The 24435-nt window shown below is 45.5% G+C and overlaps 1 protein-coding gene across 2 annotated transcripts in view; it reads right to left on the bottom strand.

Moving 5' to 3' along the window:
• arhgap24 (Rho GTPase activating protein 24) overlaps nucleotides 1–24435 on the bottom strand; it is a 440920-nt gene that overhangs the window by 395757 nt on the left and 20728 nt on the right. Inside the window, exon 1 of one of the 2 annotated variants that reach the window (XM_078213995.1) lies at nucleotides 16895–16942. The exons of the other annotated variant lie outside the window; for it this stretch is intronic. The gene's annotated coding sequence lies outside the window, so the exon portion shown is untranslated. Of the gene's footprint in view, nucleotides 1–16894; nucleotides 16943–24435 lie in introns of those variants that run through there. 2 annotated transcript variants of the gene reach the window in all.

The following is a 24435-nucleotide window of genomic DNA, read 5'->3' as shown; positions in this document are numbered from 1 at the left end:
CTGGGTGCGTAGCTACGGAGGTAGCATGGGTGTTATGTGGTGGCATGAAGGGAGCATGGGGATATGACGTGGCATGGGGTTATGAGGTGGTATGGAGGGGCATCGCCATATGAAGGGGCATGGGCAGTGGAATGGGTGGGTGAGAGGTTGTGAGGGATGAGGGCGAGAGGGTCTCACAGCTTTTAAAACAATTGGGACAAAGTCCTAGAAAACTGAAGCAGGTCTTCTAACAGCCCGACTTGGCACTCACCCATCCCAGTGGCCACCTCCGAACTCGAAATCACTCCCGTTTTCCTGGGGTAAAAATTGTACTTAATGGGGCCCTTTATCAAGTCAGAACTACAGGGTAGGGAAGTTTCCCACCTCGAGCTACTCGCCTTCATAGCAAAGTCCTGGCCCTATGTGTAGCAAGATGTCAGTGAAGAATAACAACCAGCCAGTGGGTGCAAGTGGTGGCAAAGTTAAGTACAGAAGTTTTTACTATCTCGAGGTCATCTGGTAATGAGGATTAACCAACGCCAGATAACCATTCCTCACACAAGCACACAGTGTGAACTCACCAGTTACACAGGGGATGAGAATTTCCATTTAAAGCAGTGTTGTTGCCACTACCTTAACTGTATCTTGATTGTGTGTAATGCTGTACAAGTAGTTTCAAAGCAGAATTTGCATTTTACAATGTGCATTATCCTTGTGCACAAATCTTTCATTAATGTATAATTTTATTAATGCTTTGCTGTCAGCCAGACAAGAGAGGGCTAGAGAATCAAAGTGGAACAGTGCAGTTGAAGGAAAGTACGTTTATAGACCAACTTGTTTACAGCTTCATGAGGCTACCTCATTACACAAATGGGTGGGGCCATGAAAAGCAAAAAAAGCAAATTTCCAGTTTAGCATTTAAATCTGCTACCCATAGAGTGTGCACAAAACAACATGAACATTAGGTGTCCCTTTCAGGAGTTAATTACATGGACCTACCACGCTCTTGTACCCAACTGAACAGCTCTGCTGAAATGTTTATATGGTTGGGCATTACACCATTCAGTCATGAACAACACAGCAAGTATAAGCAAATGACCCTTAACTGAAAAGATATTCCAGTCAGTCTGATTGCAGCATTCCAGTAAGGCACCATTAACCTCCTAAGTGTTGTCTTTTTCAGATTTTAAAATTTACATTTCTTATCTTTCATCAAACCTGCAAGCCTGATTTTCTAGAAATTTCTGGAGCTGTTTCTCATGTCAAAACATTGCACATCCAAACAATTTTTAATTACCTATCCACGTTATTGAAACACACTCAGTTGAAATTGTATTTCTGGAACTTTTATTTTAACCTGATCATTTTCGAACCATTGCATCTTTGTACATATGAGCCATGAGCCAAGGCAGAGTGATGTACTTCAGATTCAAAAGTGAAAACCATTCTGTTAGTTAATGGTAAAATTGAGATTTAATTGCCGTCAAAAAAATAGTGATTCATTTTGGGCTTGTACTTTAATTTGGAATATATTTCAAATGCCCAAAAATTCAATGAAAACTGGGCTTCTGAGGATCTAAACTTCTGTTTTTGGAGAGCTGAACCAACTTAAAAAATTCAAGGCTTATTTAATTCCCAGCTTTCACCCATCTTCAATTAATCCAAAATCTGACTCTCAGGTGCTTTCGGCAATGGATAATCCGTGCAATTTGTATGTTGCCCATTTGCAATTGGAGCACCGAGCAGTGTATAAATTCTTCTCATTGTGAATTAACAGATGAATATTGGTGTGATCTGCAGTGCACACCTATCAGACGTAGGACTATGCTACCTATGTTCCTGCTGACAGTTCAAAGACATCTTGTAATTTTATCTGGCCATGCAATTATTTGCAAAGCAGACTGGAATTCCAAAGATTTCTATCTCTGAATTGCGTGGAACAGACAACATTCTTCATGTAAATTGACTATTAACAAATCAGCAATCAATAGCACTGCAGAATCTTCCATACAATCTCCACTGTACCCTTCAACTTCCCTTTTATCTATCGCAGCAGGCAAGGAGTTCATCTGATATAACATCACTTAACAAGCAAGCAACAGCTGCACAGACACATCACACATCTTACCTTGTCTGGTGATTCTCAACCGTGGACTTAACAGCATCTTTGTTTCTCAGACCCTAAAGCTCAATGCCTGTTCCAACGTTATAAGCAGGAAGCCAAAGAGCATTTATAAAGGTGTACTGTCAGCCTCTTCTACTGCTGGACTGATGAATAAAATATCAGGCATTCTGCTGAAAAAACTACATGTATTATTTATTATATTCGGACATGTCCAGAGCGAACTTTAGGGTAAATTGAGTAGAAAAAGACACTGTCGTCTCAGTGTAGTGTTTTAATTTGATTCTACTGTCTTTGAATTCGACAGGCAGGTGGAACATTCAGGGAGCAGTATCAACAACGTTCAGATGTTAACTCCCTCATGCCTACTGGCTTCCTAACATTACAATCCTGCTTTCTTCATTATGAAACCATTGGAGCTGAATAACCCCACCGCTTGTATCAAAGTTTGAAAAATAAGAATATGCCTGACTTCATAGAGTCCCGACAGTGCAGAAGGAGGCCATTCAGCCCATCGATTCTCTGACAGAGTATCTTACCCAGGCACTATCCGCGCAACTCCACACATTTACCCGACCAATCTCTGTGACACGAAGGGTTTAGCAATTTAGCTTGGCCAATCCACCAAACCGCCATACCTTCGGAGTGTGGGAGGAAACCGGAGCACCCGGAGGAAACCCATGCAGAGCATGCAAATTTCACACGGACAGTCACCTAAGGCTGGAATTGAACCCAGGTCCCTAGCGTTGTGAGGCAGCAGTGCTAACCACTGTGCCACCAACTTATCAACTATCAAACATACCAAAATAGGGGGCAATTTAAAGCAGCTATGCAAATAATTCAAAGCCCCACAAAACGATGATTGCATTTAGAAATTATTTACATTCACTTTTTAGCAAACTTCAGCAAGGGGCAGGGCGGGGGGGCGTGGGGGGGGAGGCGCGGGTGTGGGGAAGGGGGGGTGGGGGGGCAGTGCTCTCAGCCCGCTGCACTGTTCTAGTGGCACAGCAGGCCGGGAGACATAAGTGGTGGCCATGTCGCCACTGCCTCCACATGCCGCTGGTTGCCAGATTTCTGACTGAAGTCTCCGGACCCACTATCCTCTCTCCACGCTAGTTGGTGCCCTCTGGGTATTGGCAGCTTGGTAGTGGCAGCCTGACCCCCTGGCACTTCCCATGGGGCAAAGTGACAATGCCCAGTGGGCATCTTGGCACTGCCACTGGGGGGTCTATTGGGAGGGGGGTCTCTGGGGGGAAGATTGGTTGGGGTGGGGGGGGGGGCATCAGGTCTGTTGGCGCAGACACATCCGGGAGGTCAGCGATCGGGGGTGGGGGGGCTCTGCAAGCCAGCATTGCAGGGTCGCGGGGCTGGCCAATGCAGCAGTTGTGAGGGATGAGGGCTAGAGGGTCTCACAGCTTTTAAAACAATTAGGACAGCGATCGGGAGGCTGGCAGTGTGGGTTACTGCGCATGCGCTGATCTCGGCGCTGATAGATCGGTGCATGAACAGTGATCTGCACAACGCTATGCTGCTGACCTCTCCAGCGGGAACAGGCCCCATCCACAGAGATTCACGCTAGTGCACTCAGTGACACACAGAGTGTGGGAGATTGATTTTGAAAGTCCCGCTGAAAAAAGCAGCAAGATTTACTCCAGTTTTTGTGCGAATTTGGCACTTAGAATTTTTTGGGAGACTTCCACCCCAGATATTTAGGGCAGAATCTTCCGGGCAGCATGGAGGTGGGTTAGGAGCCGGGACTGGGAGGAAACTTGGAAATGAGTGCACCAGCTACCTGTTATGTTCCTCCGCCTAAGCAGTCTTGCCAGGGGCAGAGCCAATGAGAAAGTAGCAGCGGACAATTCGCCCCTTAAAGGAGAAACTAGGGGCATGTTCACAACATTGTCGGGATTTTCCCAACAGTGGACAAGCCTGTCATCATTCCCACCCGCCCCCTGCCCCCCCTCACCCCAGTGATAAAGATGAAGCCCAGCAGGTAAGTGAGGTGATCTCCCGGAGACAGGCTGGAGTGGGGGAAGCACTGATATCTCTTCTCAATCACCCATCAAACCATAGAAACGTTATGGTGCAGAAAGAGACCATTCAGCCCATCGGGTCACTGTTGACCAAAAAAGAGGGAAAAAAAGAAACCAGGCGTTCCTTTTAATCCCACTTTCCGGCACCTGGTCTATAGCTTTGCAGGTTTCTGCACTTCAGGTGCAGATCCAGGTACCTTTTAAATGAGTTGAGCGTTTCCGCCTCAACCACCAATTCAGGCAGCGAATTCCAGACGCCCATCACCCTCTGGGTGAAAAGGTTTTACCTCATGTCATAAGAACATAAGAACATAAGAAATAGGAGCAGGAGTAGGCCATCAAGCCCCTCGAGCCTGCCCCACCATTCAAATAGATCATGGCTGATCTGATAGTGGTTTAGTTCCACTTACCTGCCCGCTCCCCATAACCCTTAATTCCCTTATTGATTAGAAATCTATCTACCTGTGACTTAAACATATTTAACGAGGTAGCCTCCACTGCTTCAATGGGCAGAGAATTCCAGAGATTCACTACCCTCTGAGAGAAGAAGTTCCTCCTCAACTCTGTTCTAAACTGACTCCCCCTTATTTTGAGGCTGTGTCCTCTAGTTCTTGTTTCCTTTCTAAGTGGAAAGAATCTCTCTGCCTCTACCCTGTCCAGCCCCTTCATTATCTTATATGTCTCAATAAGATCTCCCCTCAGCCTTCTAAACTCCAACGACTACAGGCCCAATCTACTCAATCTCTCCTCATAAGCTAACCCCCTCATCTCCGGTATCAACCTGGTGAACCTTCTCTGTACTCCCTCCAAGGCCAATACATCCTTCCGCAAATAAGGGGACCAAAATTGCACACAGTACTCTAGTTGTGGCCTCACCAGTACCTTGTACAATTGCAGCAAGATCTCCCTGCTTTTATACTCCATCCCCTTCGCGATAAAGGCCAACATTCCATTTGCCTTCTTGATCACTTGCTGCACCTGCAAACTGAGTTTTTGCGATTCATGCACAAGGACCCGCAGGTCCCTCCGCACAGTAGCATGTTACAATTTTTCACTATTTAAATAATAGTCCATTTTACTATTATTCCTTCCAAAGTGGATAACCTCACACTTGTCAATGTTATACTCCATCTGCCAGATCCTCGCCCATTCACTTAGCCTATCCAAATCTCTCTGCAGATTTTCCAAATCCTCCACGCAATTCGCTTTCCCGCTCATCTTTGTATCATCCGCAAACTTTGTTACCCTACACTCGGTCCCCTCCTCCAGATCGTCTATGTAAATGGTAAACAGTTGAGGCCCCAGCACCGATCCCTGCGGCACGCCACTAGTCACCAACTGCCAACCAGAAGCCCAATTATTCCAATTCTCTGCTTCCTGTTAGATAGCCAATCCTCAATCCACGCTAACACTTTACCCCCAACTCCGTGTATCCTAATCTTCTGCAGCAACCTTTTGTGAGGCACCTTATCGAATGCCTTTTGGCAATCCAAAAACACCACATCCACCGGTTCCCCTCTGTCAACCGCACTCGTTACATCTTCATAAAAATCCAGTAAATTCGTCAAACACGACTTTCCCTTCATGAATCCATGTTGCGTCTGCTTGATCGAACCATTTTTTTCCAGGTGTCCTGCTATTTCTTCTTTAATGATGGATTCCAGCAATTTCCCAACTACGGACGTTAAGCTAACCAGCCTGTAGTTACCCGCCTTTTGTCTACCTCCTTTTTTAAACAGTGGCGTCACATTAGCTGTTTTCCAATCAGCCGGCACTTCCCCAGAGTCTAGCGAATTTTGATAAATTACAACCAACGCATCCGCTATTACTTCTGCCATTTCTTTCAGTACCCTTGGATGCATTCCATCCGGGCCCGGGGACTTGTCTACCTTTAGTCCCATGTCCCCTCTGATCCCTGCCCCAATCACCTCAAATCTATGCTCCTGTTAACTGACCTTCTCAGTACAGACCACTGGGATGTGACAGCTATGGTCCTGCCATTCTGTGGAGGGAATTCCCTCCACACAAAGAACAAACAAAGAACAAAGAACAGTACAGCACAGGAAATAGGCCCTTCGGCCCTCCAAGCCTGTGCCGCTCCTTGGTCCAACTAGACCAATCGTTTGTATCCCTCCATTCCCAGGCTGCTCATGTGACTATCCAGGTAAGTCTTAAACGATGTCAGCGTGCCTGCCTCCACCACCCTACTTGGCAGCGCATTCCAGGCCCCCACCACCCTCTGTGTAAAAAACGTCCCTCTGATGTCTGAGTTATACTTCGCCCCTCTCAGCTTGAGCCCGTGACCCCTCGTGATCGTCACCTCCGACCTGGGAAAAAGCTTCCCACTGTTCACCCTATCTATACCCTTCATAATCTTGTATACCTCTATTAGATCTCCCCTCATTCTCCGTCTTTCCAAGGAGAACAACCCCAGTCTACCCAATCTCTCCTCATAGCTAAGACCCTCCATACCAGGCAACATCCTGGTAAACCTTCTCTGCACTCTCTCCAATGCCTCCACGTCCTTCTGGTAGTGCGGCGACCAGAACTGGACGCAGTACTCCAAATGCGGCCTAACCAGCGTTCTATACAGCTGCATCATCAGACTCCAGCTTTTATACTCTATACCCCGTCCTATAAAGGCAAGCATACCATATGCCTTCTTCACCACCTTCTCCACCTGTGTTGCCACCTTCAAGGATTTGTGGACTTGCACACCTAGGTCCCTCTGTGTTTCTATACTCCTGATGACTCTGCCATTTATTGCATAACTCCTCCCTACATTATTTCTTCCAAAATGCATCACTTCGCATTTATCCGGATTAAATTCCATCTGCCACCTCTCCGCCCAATTTTCCAGCCTATCTATATCCTGCTGTATTGCCCGGCAATGCTCTTCGCCAACTGCAATTCCAGCCATCTTTGTGTCATCCGCAAACTTGCTGATTACACCAGTTACACCTTCTTCCAAATCATTTATATATATCACAAATTGCAGAGGTCCCAGTACAGAGCCCTGCGGAACACCACTGGTCACAGACCTCCAGCCGGAAAAAGACCCTTCGACCACTACCCTCTGTCTCCTATGGCCAAGCCAGTTCTCTACCCATCGAGCCACTTCTCCTTGTATCCCATGAGCCTTAACCTTCTTAACCAACCTGCCATGTGGGACTTTGTCAAATGCCTTACTGAAATCCATATAGGCGACATCCACGGCCCTTCCTTCATCAACCGTTTTTGTCACTTCCTCAAAAAACTCCACCAAATTTGTAAGGCACGACCTCCCTCTTACAAAACCATGCTGTCTGTCACTAATGAGATTGTTCCGTTCTAAATGCACATACATCCTGTCTCTAAGAATCCTCTCCAACAACTTCCCTACCACGGACGTCAAGCTCACCGGCCTATAATTTCCTGGGTTATCCCTGCTACCCTTCTTAAACAACGGGACCACATTCGCTATCCTCCAATCCTCAGGGACCTCACCCGTGTCCAAAGAAGCGACAAAGATTTCCGTCAGAGGCCCAGCAATTTCCTCTCTCGTCTCCCTGAGCAGTCGAGGATAGATGCCATCAGGCCCTGGGGCTTTGTCAGTTTTAATGTTCCCTAAAAAACCTAACACTTCCTCTCTCGTAATGGAGATTTTCTCTAACGGGTCAACACCTCCCTCCGAGACACTCCCGGTTAACACGCCCCTCTCCTTCGTGAATACCGATGCAAAGTATTCATTTAGGATCTCCCCTATTCCCTTGGGTTCTAAGCATAATTCCCCTCCTTTGTCCCTGAGAGGTCCGATTTTCTCCCTGACAACCTAAGCCCTGGTGTGATCCTGAATGAATGTTAATTGTTCAGATTGCTGCAGAGAATACCTCCAATTCTAGGCATCCTCATGATCCCATAAATGGCATCGCTAAGACCCAGCTACTGGGGTTGCTGATCATCCTGAATGTCAGGCCTACTGATTGAGCCTCCTGTTTCAGGAACCTGCCCACCTTCCCAAATTGGACAACGACTGCGGAGAATCCCTCTTCATTAACCACCTCCTATAAGATCATGACACCAAGCAGCCAGCAGACTTCACCGGGGTCTGGATCTGCATTTGTTCCTAACACACTAAGATTCCAACCTTAGAGTGCAGAAGTATCCACTAACCTAATTTTATCTAATTGCAGCCATGGATTCAATTTTTTACAATTTGGCACATCATCTACGCTTTCACCAACTTCTACAGATGCACCATAGAAAGCATTCTTTCTGGTTGTATCACAGGCAGCACGGTGGCACAGTAGTTAGCAATGCTGCCTCACAGCGCCAGGGACCCGGGTTCAATTCCAGCCTCGGGTCACTGTCTGTGAGGAGTTGTCTGCATGGGTTTCCTCCGGGTGCTCCGGTTTTCTCCCACAGTCCAAAGATGTGCAGGTTAGGTGGATTGACCATGGTAAATTGATCCTAGCGTCAGGTGGATTAACAGGGTAAATATGTGGGGTTATGGGAATAGGGCCTGGCTGGGATTGTGTTCGGTGCAGATTCGGTGGGCCGAATGACCTCCTTCTACACTGTAGGGATTCTAGCTCCTGCTCTGCCCAAGACCACAAGAAACTACAAAGGGTTGTGAGGGAAGCCCAATCCACCACGCAAACCAGCCTCCCATCCATTGACTCTGTCTACACTTCCCGCTGCCTCGGAAAAGCAGCTAGCATAATTAATGACCCCACACACTACAGACATACTCGCTTCCACCTTCTTCCATCGGGAAAAAGGTACAAAAGTCTGAGGTCATGTATCAACCCACTCAAGAACAGCTTCCTGCTACTGCTGTCAGGCTTTTGAATGGACCTACCTTGCACTATGTTGATCTTTCTCTATGCCCTACCTATGACTGTAACACTACATTCTGCACTCTCTCCTTTCCTTCTCTATGTACGGTATGCTTTGTCTGTATCGCATGCAAGAAACAATACTTTTCACTGTACACTAATACGTGTGACAATAACAACTCAAATCAAATCAAAACCTCCTTAATTATTTAAATCTTACAATTTATTTTCCTCTGTCCCTTTCTTAAAATATTTCTATCATGGTGAATCCACAGTAATTTTGCGATCGCCTAAACAGCAGACTGTGAGTTAACATTGAGAGAATGTGCTAATCAGCCTCCCTGAGGTAACCGGCTGAAACGTACCCATAAATAATGGCCTCTCATTCATGAACATTCATCTTTTAAAACAAACAAGTTTCTGCTTTAGTCGTATCCACAGGTCAGACTAATATCCATATTCCATCAAGATTTATGAGGGAAGTGCTGGTCAGAACAGGCCTGAGCTGCTGAAATCCTAGTCCTGATAATGAAAACTTCTAAATGGAAATAATCCAAAGTTGGGGCTGGAAGATTTCAGGAGATGGAGCTGTATCTATTTCCCTTGGCAGCTTGTTCCAAGATTTGTCCTTGGGCAGAAAGATTTTTGATGCTCTGTCCTGAAAACGAATATGAAGGAACAGTGAGGTGTGTGTTTGCTTCCATTCAATTTTCATCTTTATTAATGGCTTGGCAGATTTGATTCGATTTGTTCTTTTTCACCATGACAAAATACAGGATATTTGACTGCATACTCAACAAAAGAAAGGGAACAAGGTCACTGGAGGTAAGTCACAGGCATTCCTCCTGCAGACCATGGGGGAGCCTTGGCACGATGCCAATGAAGATGTCCTTTCTTCTGGTAACTCCTGTGAGATAGAGTGAAACAGCACTTACTTTTTACAGGTGAAGCCCTCAGATAGATTATGGAATAAATGTTGATCGAGTGTTGGTGAAGCCACAGTATGTCTCCTGATGTGGTTCATAAAGTTCTCTTCAAACCTCCAGCAGCAAATGAACAGTAAAAGGCAATGTACCTTTAAATAGCAGGCAAAATCCCGAGCCTGACTTGTTTGCTCCCAACTCAGTCATATAAGAGGGGGTTAGTTCAAGTGCCAACCACAATGATACCAACCAGCTTCATTAATGATAGGCAATCTAGGTGGCAATCAACCCTTAATGATCTGCCAGGCACAAAAGTTTCAACTCCTTTACTGAGCTGGCAGCTTGCACGAAACACAGGCTAAACCAACATTTCAGCTCAAGGCTCCATCCTGGCTTCCTTAGAGGCTCATTACCATCTAGGGTATCCAACGAAAATCACACTATAGTCTACCTGTGATTGAGCAACAGAGACCTTATTGATAAGCTACACTTCAAACCTGGACAGATCGGCAATGTGGATGCAAAAGGCCACCTCCATGTTATCAGGTACGGTGCTGTGTTTGAATAAAGTTGTCAAATAATGCTTTGTTGAAAAACTTAAGTAAACTGACAAAACAAATAAGCTCTTTTGTATTTGTTCCATAAACAATAGAAAGAATCTCTCGCTAGAATATATTTTCCTGTCCTAATCAAAACGTTAATCTGCACAGTCTGCTCAGACTATTCAATACACAGAACACTCTGCTTTGATAACTGAAGTAAACATTTCTATCAGTAAATAATGTCAACACACAAATTAGCATCCAAAAAACCTTTAGTTTCTTAAATGGCATCAACTCTGAAACAACAGGATGAACGGTTCATTCTGTGCCAGCTGTAATAGAGTGCACCTTTAACCTTGGGCTGAAAAGAGAAAAACAATTCACTCTTTTAACCGAGACAATTATAACATTGACAACAACTTGCATTTATATGGCACCTTTTAAAGCCGAAAAGTGTCCCAAGGCGCTTCAAAGAGACATAAGCAGACAAACGATAGATAGCTGGACCTACTGGATTGTGCCCGTGGGAGGTGAAGACTGCTGAAGAAGATCGCAAGAATATGTCCTCATCATACCTGCAGCATTCGCAGCCTCATTAATTACAATCCTTACAGCAGCACTCTCAACACACTGCCTTCCCCCATTATCCTGTAATCACTGCACCACACTTCATGGAATATCCTTGAACTACCCACGGCAGTTAGTGCCAATGCGGGAACACACAAATTCTATGGCACCTGCTTATTATAATAATTTATATATGCAGACAGTGCTACCTGCACTTCTCATTGAGTGCACACCCAGAACAGGAGTCCAGGATGCTACTGCAAAGCAGCTGGCAGCTTTCTAAAGGGAGGTGCTTTCTGGCTGCAAAACCTGTGCTGCAAGCTCGGGAGGGAATGGCTGAAGAAGGGAGGAAGCAAACACAAGGTTTCCTGATGTCATACTGGGGACCACGATGCAGGCATTGAAGAGCAGAGACATCCATTTCCTCAGCTGGCTGGAAGCTTTCTGGACATCTACTGAGGGGGCAGTGGGAGGGGATAGCAGATGGTGTCAATGACAGGAACATTGCCACAGGAACGTGGCTGCAATGTTGGAAGAAATCCAATGCTCTGACTAGAGTTGTCAAGGTATAAAAGACTGCTAAAGTAATTCCTCATTGAAGAATGCTGCTTTAGGCACCATGAAGCAATCTTTGTGTTCTTGTGTATATTAACAGCAAGCCTTTATTAACAAGTCCAAACAATAGACATGTATACAGTGGACGTTACAGGTATGGAGCTAACACCATCCTAGGTCTCTACACATTTCTATCCATCTCTGACGTGTAGCTGGCTCTGTGTTATGTGCCTCCTTACATCACTGTGTGGCTGGTACCATATTCAGTCCCACATTAACTCTGTATGTACCAGTCCCTTCCAGTACACTCATCACTACAGCAACACCAACAGCTTTAGTATTGCTGAAAAAAGAGACATTTTTGTCAACGTTTTTCATCTTTCATTCATCTTGCACTGCAAAACAAAAAGTTTAGACAAAACAAATTGTTTTTCAGCAATGCTCAAGTTCTGTACTACCGAGCAACAATTAACAGCTTTATTGACTACAATGTTCACAGCACTGTTATCCTCCACTCCCCTCACTGTCCTGCAATCACTGCATCACAATTCACCAAAATCCACATTACTCCAGGAAACTCCAACAGAGGTCTAAGAATACTAAAGCACTACTGCAGGAGAGTGACCGCAACTCCATGGGAGTAGCACCAAAAGCCCTTCTGAAGATGACTGCTGCTTCTCCACTAGCTTCTGCCTTTCATAGAAATCCTACAGTGCAGAAGGAGGCCATTCGGCCCATCGAGTCTGCACCGACCACAATCCCACCCCGGCTCCACCCCCATATATTTACCCGCTAATCCCTCTAACCTACGCATCTCAGGACTCTAAGGGGCAATTTTTAACCTGGCCAATCAACCTAACCCGCACATCTTTGGACTGTGGGAGGAAACCGGAGCACCCGGAGAAAACCCACGCAGACACGAGGAGAATGTGCAAACTCCACACAGACAGTGACCCGAGCCGGGAATCGAACCCAGGACCCTGGAGCTGTGAAGCAGCAGTGCTAACCATTGTGCTACCGTGCCGCCTTTGCTGATGCCACTCAGTCATGCAACCAAACCTCTGCAGCACACACCACTGTGATGCAGGAATCTGCAGCCCAGCCCTCCAGGCCCGAGCTGTTCAAGACCCAAGTCCTCTGAAATGTACTCAACAGAACCTCAGCAGCCTTCCACCTTGCGAGCTGCAGTTACTGAGAAAAAACCTCGTAGGATTAGCACTAGGATAGGAAAAAGAACATGAAGACAAGCTTTAGTAGCTTGATATTTTTTCTCTCGGTGGCATCCTGGATTGTTTGAGGGTTGCCGAACCACAGCTTATGTTGTAACCTTGCTCTGGGTCAGGGTGAGGAGGCTGGCCAAGCAGTGTTGGAGAAGACACATTTCACAAAATGGTCCTACAACAGGAGTCAGACATTTATTTAAATATTTTAATTATCATTTTGAAAACTTTTGACATGTGCCTTGTCATCTATGGAGGAGATCCATATGGCAACCAGTGCATTAATATGGAATGTATTACATTCTTCTTCTTACTCAAAATAAGTGTACCAATCATACACAAGGATTAGTGAAAGTATAATCTAGGTTCTTTATTTCTAGGTAAGATTATATACAGATAGATTAACTCAGAGGCTATATATAGTACAGTTGATCGCTACACTGCTGCTTGCATAATGACTATCAGTCAGAGGGATTCTACATCACATCCTGTCGAGGTAGTAATGATTGACAGTAGTACAATACACATCCCTTGAAAGGTGCATATATACCCTATCACAATATCCCCCTTTTTTTCTAACTAAAGGTTTAACTTAAAGAATCAACTATTTACATGGCAACAAAAGAAGATAATATAGCGTCTGAACATACTCTAATGCAGAATCATAAATTTACAAGTCTCAGAAGTTAGTTTATCCATCCAACTTTAGTTATGGTGATAGAATCATAGAATCCTACAGCGCAGAAGGGGGCCATTCAGCCCATCGTGACTACACCGATAACAATCCCACCCAGGCCATATCCCCATAACCTAATGCATTTACCCTAGCTAGTCTCCCTAACACTATGGGACATTTTGGAATGGCCAATCCACCTAACCCGCACATCTCTGGACTGTGGGAGGAAACCGGAGCACCCAGAGGAAACCCACGCAGACAAGGGGAGAACGTGCAAACTCCACATAGAGGGAATCAAACTCGGGTCCCTGGCGCTGTGAGGCAGCAGTGCCAACCACTGTGCCATCATACTGCCCCAAATCATCTGCAAATGTGGCTGCAATACAGCTGGTCCCTTCATCCAAGTCAATAATATAGATCATAAATAATTAAGCCCGCAGCGCTGATCCCTGTAACACTCTGCTAGGTAGGTTTCCATCCTGAAAATGATCCAAACTCTTTGTTTCCTGTTAGTTGGATCTTTGCCGAAGGCTGCTGTATGTTTTCAGAATGCCGGTTAGGGATGCTTCTTTGTGTTATATCGTAGACCATGTTCTAGTCGTAATAGAGCTACTTAGTGTTTCTGATTTAGCATCTGTTTTGTTTCACTGTCATGTCATTGGTGTTCATACTTGATACAATCTTGGATCTGAGCATACGTTGGCCGCTTCTGCTGGATCCCACGATTCCATCGGTTGGGTGTTGTCATCAAACTTATGATCTGATGTTCAGGTTGGACATTTTGTTACATGCTTGCCAGTCCTGGGCATCTTTCACCTTCCTACGATGCAGTACTCACATGGCCTTCAGTTTAAGATGCTCTCCCTAAAGTGCTTGCACCTCATATCACAATAGGATGGAAGTGCCCAATATTTGATATTGGACTGAGCTCCTCCATTGGCACTGGTTAATGGACACAAGACAAATAGATTTTTAGGTCAGTCTCCTTTTCCACTGAAGTGCCTATTAATTATTCAATCTGCTTTTCAGTTTGCGGCAATCAAATTATACTTCATGGTCATGTAGAGCAATTGCTTGATCGCTGTTTTCAAACAATGCATTTTTACCTACCTCAATTGCCTTAAATTTGCCCTTTCCTCTTGGACTAACTGCCCGGTTCAGTGTTTATAAAGTCATTGTTTGCTGAGTGTTTGGTCTGTTCTTTATTTGACTTTGTCTCTGCCATATGCTCTTTACAAAAATGTAACTATAATGCACTGGACACATTCAGATGTATCTCAATGGAAAACACTGCAAATAAATCTTCAAACCTCTCTCATTGTCAAAATTCCTCACAGTGGCATCTGATTTAGCCACACATACAACAGAGACTGCTCAGTCACTGTGGTCTACCAGGGATATGATTCAAGGCAATCCTATTTTCTGTAATTGTTCCTCCATGGCTACTTTAGCTGCATAGGAAGTGAGGCTAGGTTTGAAGAGTTCAAGTATTGCTACTTTCAAACTGCCTTTTATACTTCAAATAAACCCAGTCTCATTTTGAACACAGCTTGGTATTTCAGCCACAGTCTTTATCTGACATCCAATATATAACACCCTATGTATAGCATCCAATGCTACATTAATCCTAGACCAGTGTGTGGTTTCTCCACCAATTTGTCCTTTGTTAACATTTCTAGGTCTAAGATCGCATTTTATTCACCTCTTGTTGTCTAAGGCTTTTTACTCAATAATGCCATTCTTTCATAAACATTTACATGAAATACCAGACTAGAAGGATATTACTCATGAAAAGTAGTTCCACTCAGAAATGAGACACATTTGCATTCGCATCATTGTCTTGGCTTGGAGTCTACTTTTGATCAAACTGTTCATTTCAACACAATTTGCCCGATATTGGCGTAAACACAGAGAAGATCACAGAATTTTAAGATCAGATTCCTTTCAGCACAACTTGACTTTCTGTGATCCTTTGTATTTATTTTCTCTATCCACAAAACCGGCCATGCTCCCAGAATGAATTAATCACCATAGGGAGTTTCAACTCATTGCAGTCATTTACAGGCCTTTGAGGAGGCTCCAAAAATATAGCTGGTACTTATGTGTGAAAGAGCATGGACATTTTGAAAGGGATTGAACGGGTTTTTAATGTACTAAGAACTGATCACTCCACTCCAAAGTTTTGTATATTTTTGAAAAATTACTTTCAATCATTTCAAATTGGTTTCTTTACCAATAATTGACGCATCGATTTAAAATGCTTATTTTTGTGACAGACCTCCCATCTTCAGCTGTATTAATCAAACTTTACCAAGTTAAATATCTTTCAGGCAATTTTTTTTATAATGGGTCCCCAATTGTGATGATGATACATGACAGATTTAGCAACATAGCAATAAGTAAATAGGTTTAAGTTATATTTGAGGAGCAAAAACAATGTTCAAAGCCGCTTCATTTTTAGGCACATTTTGTGCCGATATCACCAATTTCGATTAAAGCAGAAACTCTACCTCTGGTAGTTCAGCGGAAAGAGCTGGCGGCCAGCTCAGGGACACTAAAGTTCAAACGGTTCACGGCACAGGCTTGTGCATCACTTCTGCCTCATCCGGCAAACATAATCACAGCACCACAAATTTACCGGTCGGCTCTTCCTCGGCCGAGTCACCAGTTAATACTGGGAGGACTTGCGTGAAGAATGCATACTAAGATCTTTCCTAATGTGGATCATGAAGCTTTGCTTTCAGCCAGGTTCCTAGCAGAAAGTTCAGGGACTGCAGCAGCCACATAGATGATGGGAATGGGCAGGAAGTTATTTTAATTTCATTTCCTGGATGCTACTGCCCTATTTCCACCAAGCTGAATTCCAGTATTCTCCTTTGATATGCCAACACTAAGTTTAATCAGCTCCTGGAATCTTTTGTTCTTATTTGCATAATTAATAAGTAAAGCAACTTACTCATGACAAAATATTTCCTTCCTCCTTTCCTCACACTGCTAAAAGTACATTGAGCAAAGGAAATTATCTAAACTTGCAGCTTACATAATTCAAACTTGACTGCTTTGCCACCTTTTCTGATGCCATGTTTAACCAGCACCTTCATTTAAGTTCAAAAAATCTATATGGCACAGAGGGTGTCCATTTGGCCCATTGTGCCTGTACTCGTTTTTTGATAAACTATCCTATGTCCAACTCATTCCCCATAGTCCAACATGTTTTTTCTCTTTTAAATATATATCCAGTTCCTTTTTGAATGTTACTATTGAACCTGTTTCCATCACCCTTTCAACTAATGCTTTTCATTTGTATTTATTCTCATATAGCCCCTAATTCTGTTCTTAATCAGATAGTAATCCTCTTCTCTTGTTATGTAAAAATCAAATGGTATGGCAATAGCTGCCTCTGCTGAGAACATATGTCTAATGGCCCGAGATAATAAAGTGTTCTAATCTCAAATCTTACCTGGCAGAATAGACAGTAACACGGACACGGGAACTCATTGAATGCGATCCAACAGAAGAAATGCTGCCTTTGAATTTACCCCAAATTGGCACCATCTTTCACAGACTGCACTTATGCAGATAATTAACAGAATGACTCACTCAGTTGTACAACCCACAGGTGACATAGTCATGAATAAACTGTGCAGGCACTGTTGGGAGCGGATTTTCTTTGGTAAGCCATTCTGCTGATTAATGTGCTGCCGCTGGTGCTATGGTTAAAAGAACTGTTGACCAAAAGCCTATTTCTGGGAATCTAATACTCCTTGTGCAGGATTTCATTCATAAAGGACCCAGAAAGTTGTGTGTCACTGCTTTATCACTCTAGCTGTGTAACCAAAGGTCCACCCACTGGCTCCAAAATCATGGAATGAATATTATACACAGATGCAATTCATTAACTTTACATTAGCAAATAGGCAAAATATCAAAGTATCTTAATACATTTTCCTAACAGAAAAACTTCAGTGAACTTATAGCTCCAGAATTCATGTTCAAATGCTTCTCCGAGTTGAGGCAATCTGTGTTACAGGTAACAGCACTGACATATCAAAGTAGAGTCAAGTTACGGACTGGCTTGACACTGGGAGCAACGTTAACGGTTTAAAGGCGAGATTTCTGCCCTTTTCTCAGGGGGAAGTCCTACCTTAGACAACCAATCAGATTGTAGTCACAGTGCCACTGGGAGTGTTAGCCCCTGCTACAAGCAGTCTCCCATGCTGAGGAAGCCTGACAACTTAAGTCCAGGGTCGGAATCTCAATGGGCAGGTGGGTGTGGGCGGTGGTAGGTGAACGGGAGTGTATAAGTGTAGCCAGGTTTTAGAGGCCAGGTGGGAGAGTTAAAAAGGGTTATGACCTTGGGGGAGGCAGGTTGCAACCAATGGGCTTCCAAAGGAGGTTCACACCTACAGCAACACTCCCCACACTGCTAAAATTGTCGGGCTTCTCGCATGGTTTGGGCCTCCCTCCACGATGGGTAAATATTTGTGGCAGCAAGATGAGGTGGTTTTGCAGTCAGTGATTTGTCAATTGAGGGTCTCAGTAAGCCCAAGGCCAGGCATGCTGTTTGATGTCTCCCCTGTCCTCTATAGAAGTTCAGACAGTTCAGAGGTGGGTGGAGTGGCAGTGAGAAGGCCACCTGCTGGATTTTATGAGCCCCTCCTCAGCTTTAAGTCCACCAGCAGGAGAGCATAAAATCAAACCCATGATAGCAAAAGTAAAGCTCATATGAAGAGAAACTTTTGGTTAATATTTTTTGGTTTTGTGTTGCTGGTGCCCATGAGGTAGATTTGCCTGTTTATTGAATATATTCAGCAGCTGGCACCATTTCAGAGTCCAGACCCTGTGTGGGTATGCAGTGAACCTTCCAGTGCAACCCTCAGGGAGGCCACTTCTTAATTGGCTACCTCTACATTTGCCATCTCATTGAGCATGCCAGCAGGCTCCTGAGGCTAGAGACTCGATCAGGAGTCTCACAGCAGTGTCAGGCTAGCAATTCCACCTGGAGAGGTGGACATTACTGAGTCAGGCAATCGAATGCAAGGAGCACTCACCACGGTTGTACCTTTTGAAGAATGATTAAGATTCTGAAAATAAAGAGGCCCAAAGCTGGTAGTGCCATTGAAGTGGAAAGGAAGGCCTTCTAAAGGATTCAGCTACAGCCTTTCATTCCCAGAGACCCATCATGGAGCTGTGGATCGTCCACTTCCAGAAGCCTCTGAGCCTGCTGCCAAGAGGTCGTCTCCATGGAGCCGCTCAGTAGAAATCTGCTCCAATGCTGTTACCATTGTTCCCCCCCCCCAGCCCTCCCCGCACCCTCCATTAGGTATTTAATTTGTAGCAACCGGGTGCTGCCAGGGAGTAGCTGCTTCAAATGTTTACCCCTTCCTCCAGCAAGTTCAATTAAAAATGGGAACACCAAAGTAAGCAAAAGACTATGGAGGCTGGAATCTGAAACAGGAACAGAGGACGCTGGGAAAACTCAGCAGGTCTGCCAGCATCTATCAGGTGAGAAACAGCATTAACATTTTGATCATGGCGGCACGGTGGCACAGTGGTTAGCACTGCTGCCTCACAGTGTCGGGGACCAGGGTTCAATTCCAGCCTCGGGTCACAGTCTGTGTGGAGTTTGCACATTCTCCTCGTGTCTGCGTGGGTTTCCTCCGGATGTTCCGGTTTCCTCCCACAATCCAAAGATGTGCGGGTTAGGTTGACTGGCCATGCTAAATTAACCCTAGTGTCAGGGGGATTAGAGGGGTAAATTTGAGGGGTTACGGGAATAGGGCCTGGGTGAGGTTGTGGTCAGTGCAGACTCAATGAACCGAAAAGCCTCTTTCTGCACTGGACGGGTTCTATGAGTTCTTAGACTCTTCCTCAGACTGAAGGGAGGGAGAATGTATTAGAACTGTAGAAACTGCAACAAAAAGTAGCAACTTTAAGAACATACGACAGATGGCCTGGTGTAAGAACATAGAACAGTACAGCACAGAACAGGCCCTTCGGCCCACGATGTTGTGCCGAGCTTTATCTGAAACCAAGATCAAGCTATACCACTCCCTATCATCCTGGTGTGCTCCATGTGCCTATCCAATAACCGCTTAAATGTTCCTAAAGTGTCTGACTCCACTATCACTGCAGGCAGTCCATTCCACACCCCAACCACTCTCTGCGTAAAGAACCTACCTCTGATATCCTTCCTGTATCTCCCACCATGAACCCTATAGTTATGCCCCCTTGTAATAGCTCCATCCACCCGAGGAAGAGGAGGAGGGAGGTTTGCATTGAGGCAATTCATGTATGGAATATTAAAAAACGGGTTTAATATAGAAGAGAAAGGTCAAAATCTAAAGTTACCGAACTCCATGTTGAATCCCAAGGGCTGCAACGTGCCCAACCAGAAAATGAGATGCTGCTCCTCCATTGGGCTTCACTGGAACATTGCAGCAGGCCAAAGACAGACATGGGAGCATGAGAGCAAGGTGATGTGTTAAAATGGCACACAACAGTAAGGTTAGAGTCATGCTTGCGGACTGAGTAAAAAGGTGTGACAGATGGGAACGTGTTCCAAAGCAATATCCTAACATATAATGTTGCTTCTACTTCCACCTGCAGGCCCATCTCTGAAGAACTGGGAAGATTCCACCTACTGGGAGCACAAACTGGAAATTCCTGCATGTTTGGATTTACTACTGAATGCTTGGAGAAACAAAATGTGGGTCTGGATGCATATATAATCAAAGAATCCCTGCTAATCCTCCTGACACTAGGGTCAATTCAGCATGGACAATCAACCTAACCCGCACATAAGAACAAAGAACAAAGAACAATACAGCACAGGAACAGGCCCTTCGGCCCTCCAAGCCCGCGCCGCTCCCCGGTCCAGGATTGAATCCTGAATCCAGAATCCCCGCCCAATTTTCCAGCCTATCTACATACTAATATCCTATCCACCGAGCTGTCCCTCACAGCTACGATGCTTTGTTCATCACAACCTATTAACTCACCCCCACCGCCCCATTCCAGACCATGTGATCTCCAGGGAGAGGCGAAAACCCAGAGTGAAAACCCCAGGGCCAATATGGAGAAAAAAAAATCTGGGAAATTCCTCTCCGACCCCCTGAGGCGATCGAAACGAGTCCAGGAGATCACACTGGCCCTGATCGGAAAATGCTTCCCAACCCTATTCATTTCCACTTCCACGAACACCATATGAATTCCCTGCTCCCGAGACAGGTTCCCAACTATCCGCAGTCTCGCTCTGTACTGGCACCCGCAAGATGATCATAGAATGAAGCCTTGAAACGAGAAACAAAGAACAATTAGCCCGCGCCGCTCCCTGGTCCAAACTAGACCACTCTTTTGTATCCCTCCATTCCCACTCCGTTCATATAGATAAGTCTTAAACGTTCCCAGTGTGTCCGCCTCCACCACCTTGCCCGGCAACACATTCCAGGCCCCCACGACCCTCTGTGTAAAATATGTCCTTCTGATATCTGTGTTAAACCTCCCCCCCTTCACCTTGAACCTATGACCCCTCGTGAACGTCACCACCGACCCGGGGAAAAGCTTCCCACCGTTCACCCTATCTATGCCTTTCATAATTTTATACACCTCTATTAAATCTCCCCTCATCCTCCGTCTTTCCAAGGAGAACAACCCCAGTTTCCCCAATCTCTCCTCATAACCAAGCCCCTCCATACCAGGCAACATCCTGGTAAACCTCCTCTGTACTCTCTCCAAAGCCTCCACGTCCTTCTGGTAGTGTGGCGACCAGAACTGGACGCAGTATTCCAAATGCGGCCGAACCAACGTTCTATACATCTGCAACATCAGACCCCAACTTTTATACTCTATGCCCCGTCCTATAAAGGCAAGCATGCCATATGCCTTCTTCACTACCTTCTCCACCTGTGACGTCACCTTCAAAGATCTGTGGACTTGCACATCCAGGTCCCTCTGCGTCTCTACACCCTTTATGGTTCTTCCATTTATCGTGTAGCTCCTCCCTACATTATTCCCACCAAAATGCATCACTTCGCATTTATCAGGATTGAACTCCATCTGCCATTTCCTTGCCCAAAATTCCAGCCTATCTATATCCTTCTGTAGCCTCTGACAATGTTCCTCACTATCTGCAAGTCTTGCCAGTTTTGTGTCGTCCGCAAACTTACTGATCACCCCAGTTACTCCTTCTTCCAGATCATTTATATAAATCACAAACAGCAGAGGTCCCAATACAGAGCCCTGCGGTACACCACTAGTCACAGGCCTCCAGCCGGAAAAAGACCCTTCCACTACCACCCTCTGTCTTCTATGACCAAGCCAGTTCTCCACCCATCTAGCCACCTCCCCCTTTATCCCTTTGGACTGTGAGAGGAAACTGGAGCACCCGGAGGAAACCAATGGAGACACGGGGAGAATGTGCAAACTCCGCACAGACAGTGACCCAAGGATGGAATTGAACCCAGGTCCTTGGCATTGTGAGGCAGCAATGCTAACCACCGTGCCATCATGCCACCCCATTTATATCTTACATACAGCACAGCAACACACCCACTACCCTGTAGGACCACCATTTAAACTTACATCAACTCCATTCCCAACCAATGCCCAGAAGTGCAACAGAAACAATCAGCTCACTTTCCCTCGAACCTCAGCTGGCTTCTATCAGTGCAGCCAGAAAAACAAGAAGAAAATAATCCTATGCTCCCATGGGATCCCAGAAGGTAATTGATCTCCCTGGGTTTGATCATTTATCTTCAAGTCAGTTCCTTTCTTTGAGATGGCTCTGAAGGGAAAGCAGGATTACTCGGGTGACCCAGTGTCTAAATACCTGTCCTCGACTGCTGCCAGAATGTAGGAGGTATCGGGTACTACCCCAAATAGGCAGTTATGCACACTCCCCCACCTTACGCACACGCCCCCACCTTACACACACTCCCCCACCTTACACACACTCCCCCACCTTACGCACACTCCCCCACCTTACGCACACTCCCCCACCTTACACACACTCCCCCACCTTACGCACACTCCCCCACCTTACGCACACTCCCCCACCTTACGCACACTCCCCCACCTTACACACACTCCCCCACCTTACACACACTCCCCCACCTTACACACACTCCCCCACCTTACACACACTCCCCCACCTTACACACACTCCCCCACCTTACGCACACTCCCCCACCTTACACACACTCCCCCACCTTACACACACTCCCCCACCTTACACACACTCCCCCACCTTACACACACTCCCCCACCTTACACACACTCCCCCACCTTACGCACACTCCCCCACCTTACACACACTCCCCCACCTTACACACACTCCCCCACCTTACACACACTCCCCCACCTTACACACACTCCCCCACCTTACACACACTCCCCCACCTTACACACACTCCCCCACCTTACGCACACTCCCCCACCTTACGCACACTCCCCCACCTTACGCACACTTCCCCACCTTACGCACACTCCCCCCACCTTACACACACTCCCCCACCTTACACACACTCCCCCACCTTACACACACTCCCCCACCTTACGCACACTCCCCCACCTTACACACACTCCCCCACCTTACACACACTCCCCCACCTTACACACACTCCCCCCACCTGCCTGGACAGCCTCACTTTCCCCACCCCCGAAATTTAGGAATTAATAGGATTTTTAAAAAGCAGCAAATAAGAGTGGCTGTGAAGGAAGAACATATTATGCCTATTTCTTTGATTATGTTTGGCTTAAAGGCGCTTAAAGTACTAATGTTTGTTGTTTATGATGTTATTAACTGCTGGGCAGTTTACAGTACAATCTGTCAATCACTATCAGTGTCAATTTGACTGCTAACTGTACGCTGATTGCCAATTTTCTCTCATTGTGTCTGATCTCTGTCATGTAGTGCAAATGCAGCAGAAATCAGCAATCTGAGGTGGAATTAAAGTGTCTGTGGTAATGCTTTAGTGCAAAATTATTGATCGCTCATGGTTGCTGCATTGATATGAGTGGCAGGACACAGTTTTATCTAACAACAACAAAAACAACATGCAATGATGAAGCACCTTCAACTGAATAAAACATTCACAGGAGCCTCATCCAGCAAAGTTTAACACCCAGCCACATAAAACGTTTTTAAGGCAGATGACAAAACATTGGGGTAGATTTTAAAAAGCACCTTCTTCTTCACCAAGGGTCGCCTTGGCCTGGGTGACCAATTGAGTGGGGAATCACCCAGGAGGGAGGAGTTCTCTAAGGCAGGGGCATTCCAGAATGAGCAGCAGACATGTTGCTGCTCTTGTAGATCCTTATAAATAAATCCTTTGTTGTCCACTAATGAAGTTTCTGGAAGTGAATCATTAAAATCTCAAAGGAGGAAAGAGAGATAGAGAAGCATAGAAATTTAGGAAGAGAATTCCAGAGCTTAAAAGTTTTAAATTTATTAGTCACAAATAAGGCTTACATTAAGGCTTACTGCAATGAAGTTACTGTGAAATTCCCCTAGTCGCCACACTCCGGCGCCTGTTCGGGTCAATGCACCTAACCAGCATGTCTTTCAGACTGTGGGAGGAAACCTGGAGGAAACCCACGCAGACACAGCGAGAACGTGTAAACTCCACACAGACAGTGACCCAAGCCAGGAATCAAACCTGGGTCCCTGGCGCTGTGAGGCAGCAGTGCTAACCACTGTGCCACCGTGCAGCTTAGGATCTTTGCAGATGAAGGAATGACTGTTAACGGTGGAACAATTAAAATCAGGGATGCACAGAGGCCCAGATTGGAGGAGTGCAGATATCTCGGAGGGTTGTGGTGCTGGAGAGATTACAGAGGAAGGGAGGGGCAAGATTTTGGAGGGATTTTAAAATACCTGTAACTTCACAGATGGATTTTTTTGTACTTTAGTAGGAGGTGGTGTTGAATTGGTAATGTGACCAGACTAATAATCCAGAGGCCCAGGCTAATGCTCCATGGGCATGGGTTCAGATCCTACCA

The sequence above is a fragment of the Mustelus asterias genome, chromosome 1 (genome assembly GCF_964213995.1).
Source record: "Mustelus asterias chromosome 1, sMusAst1.hap1.1, whole genome shotgun sequence".
Classification (NCBI taxonomy): domain Eukaryota; kingdom Metazoa; phylum Chordata; class Chondrichthyes; order Carcharhiniformes; family Triakidae; genus Mustelus; species Mustelus asterias.
This window is presented reverse-complemented; position numbering and strand designations above follow the sequence as displayed.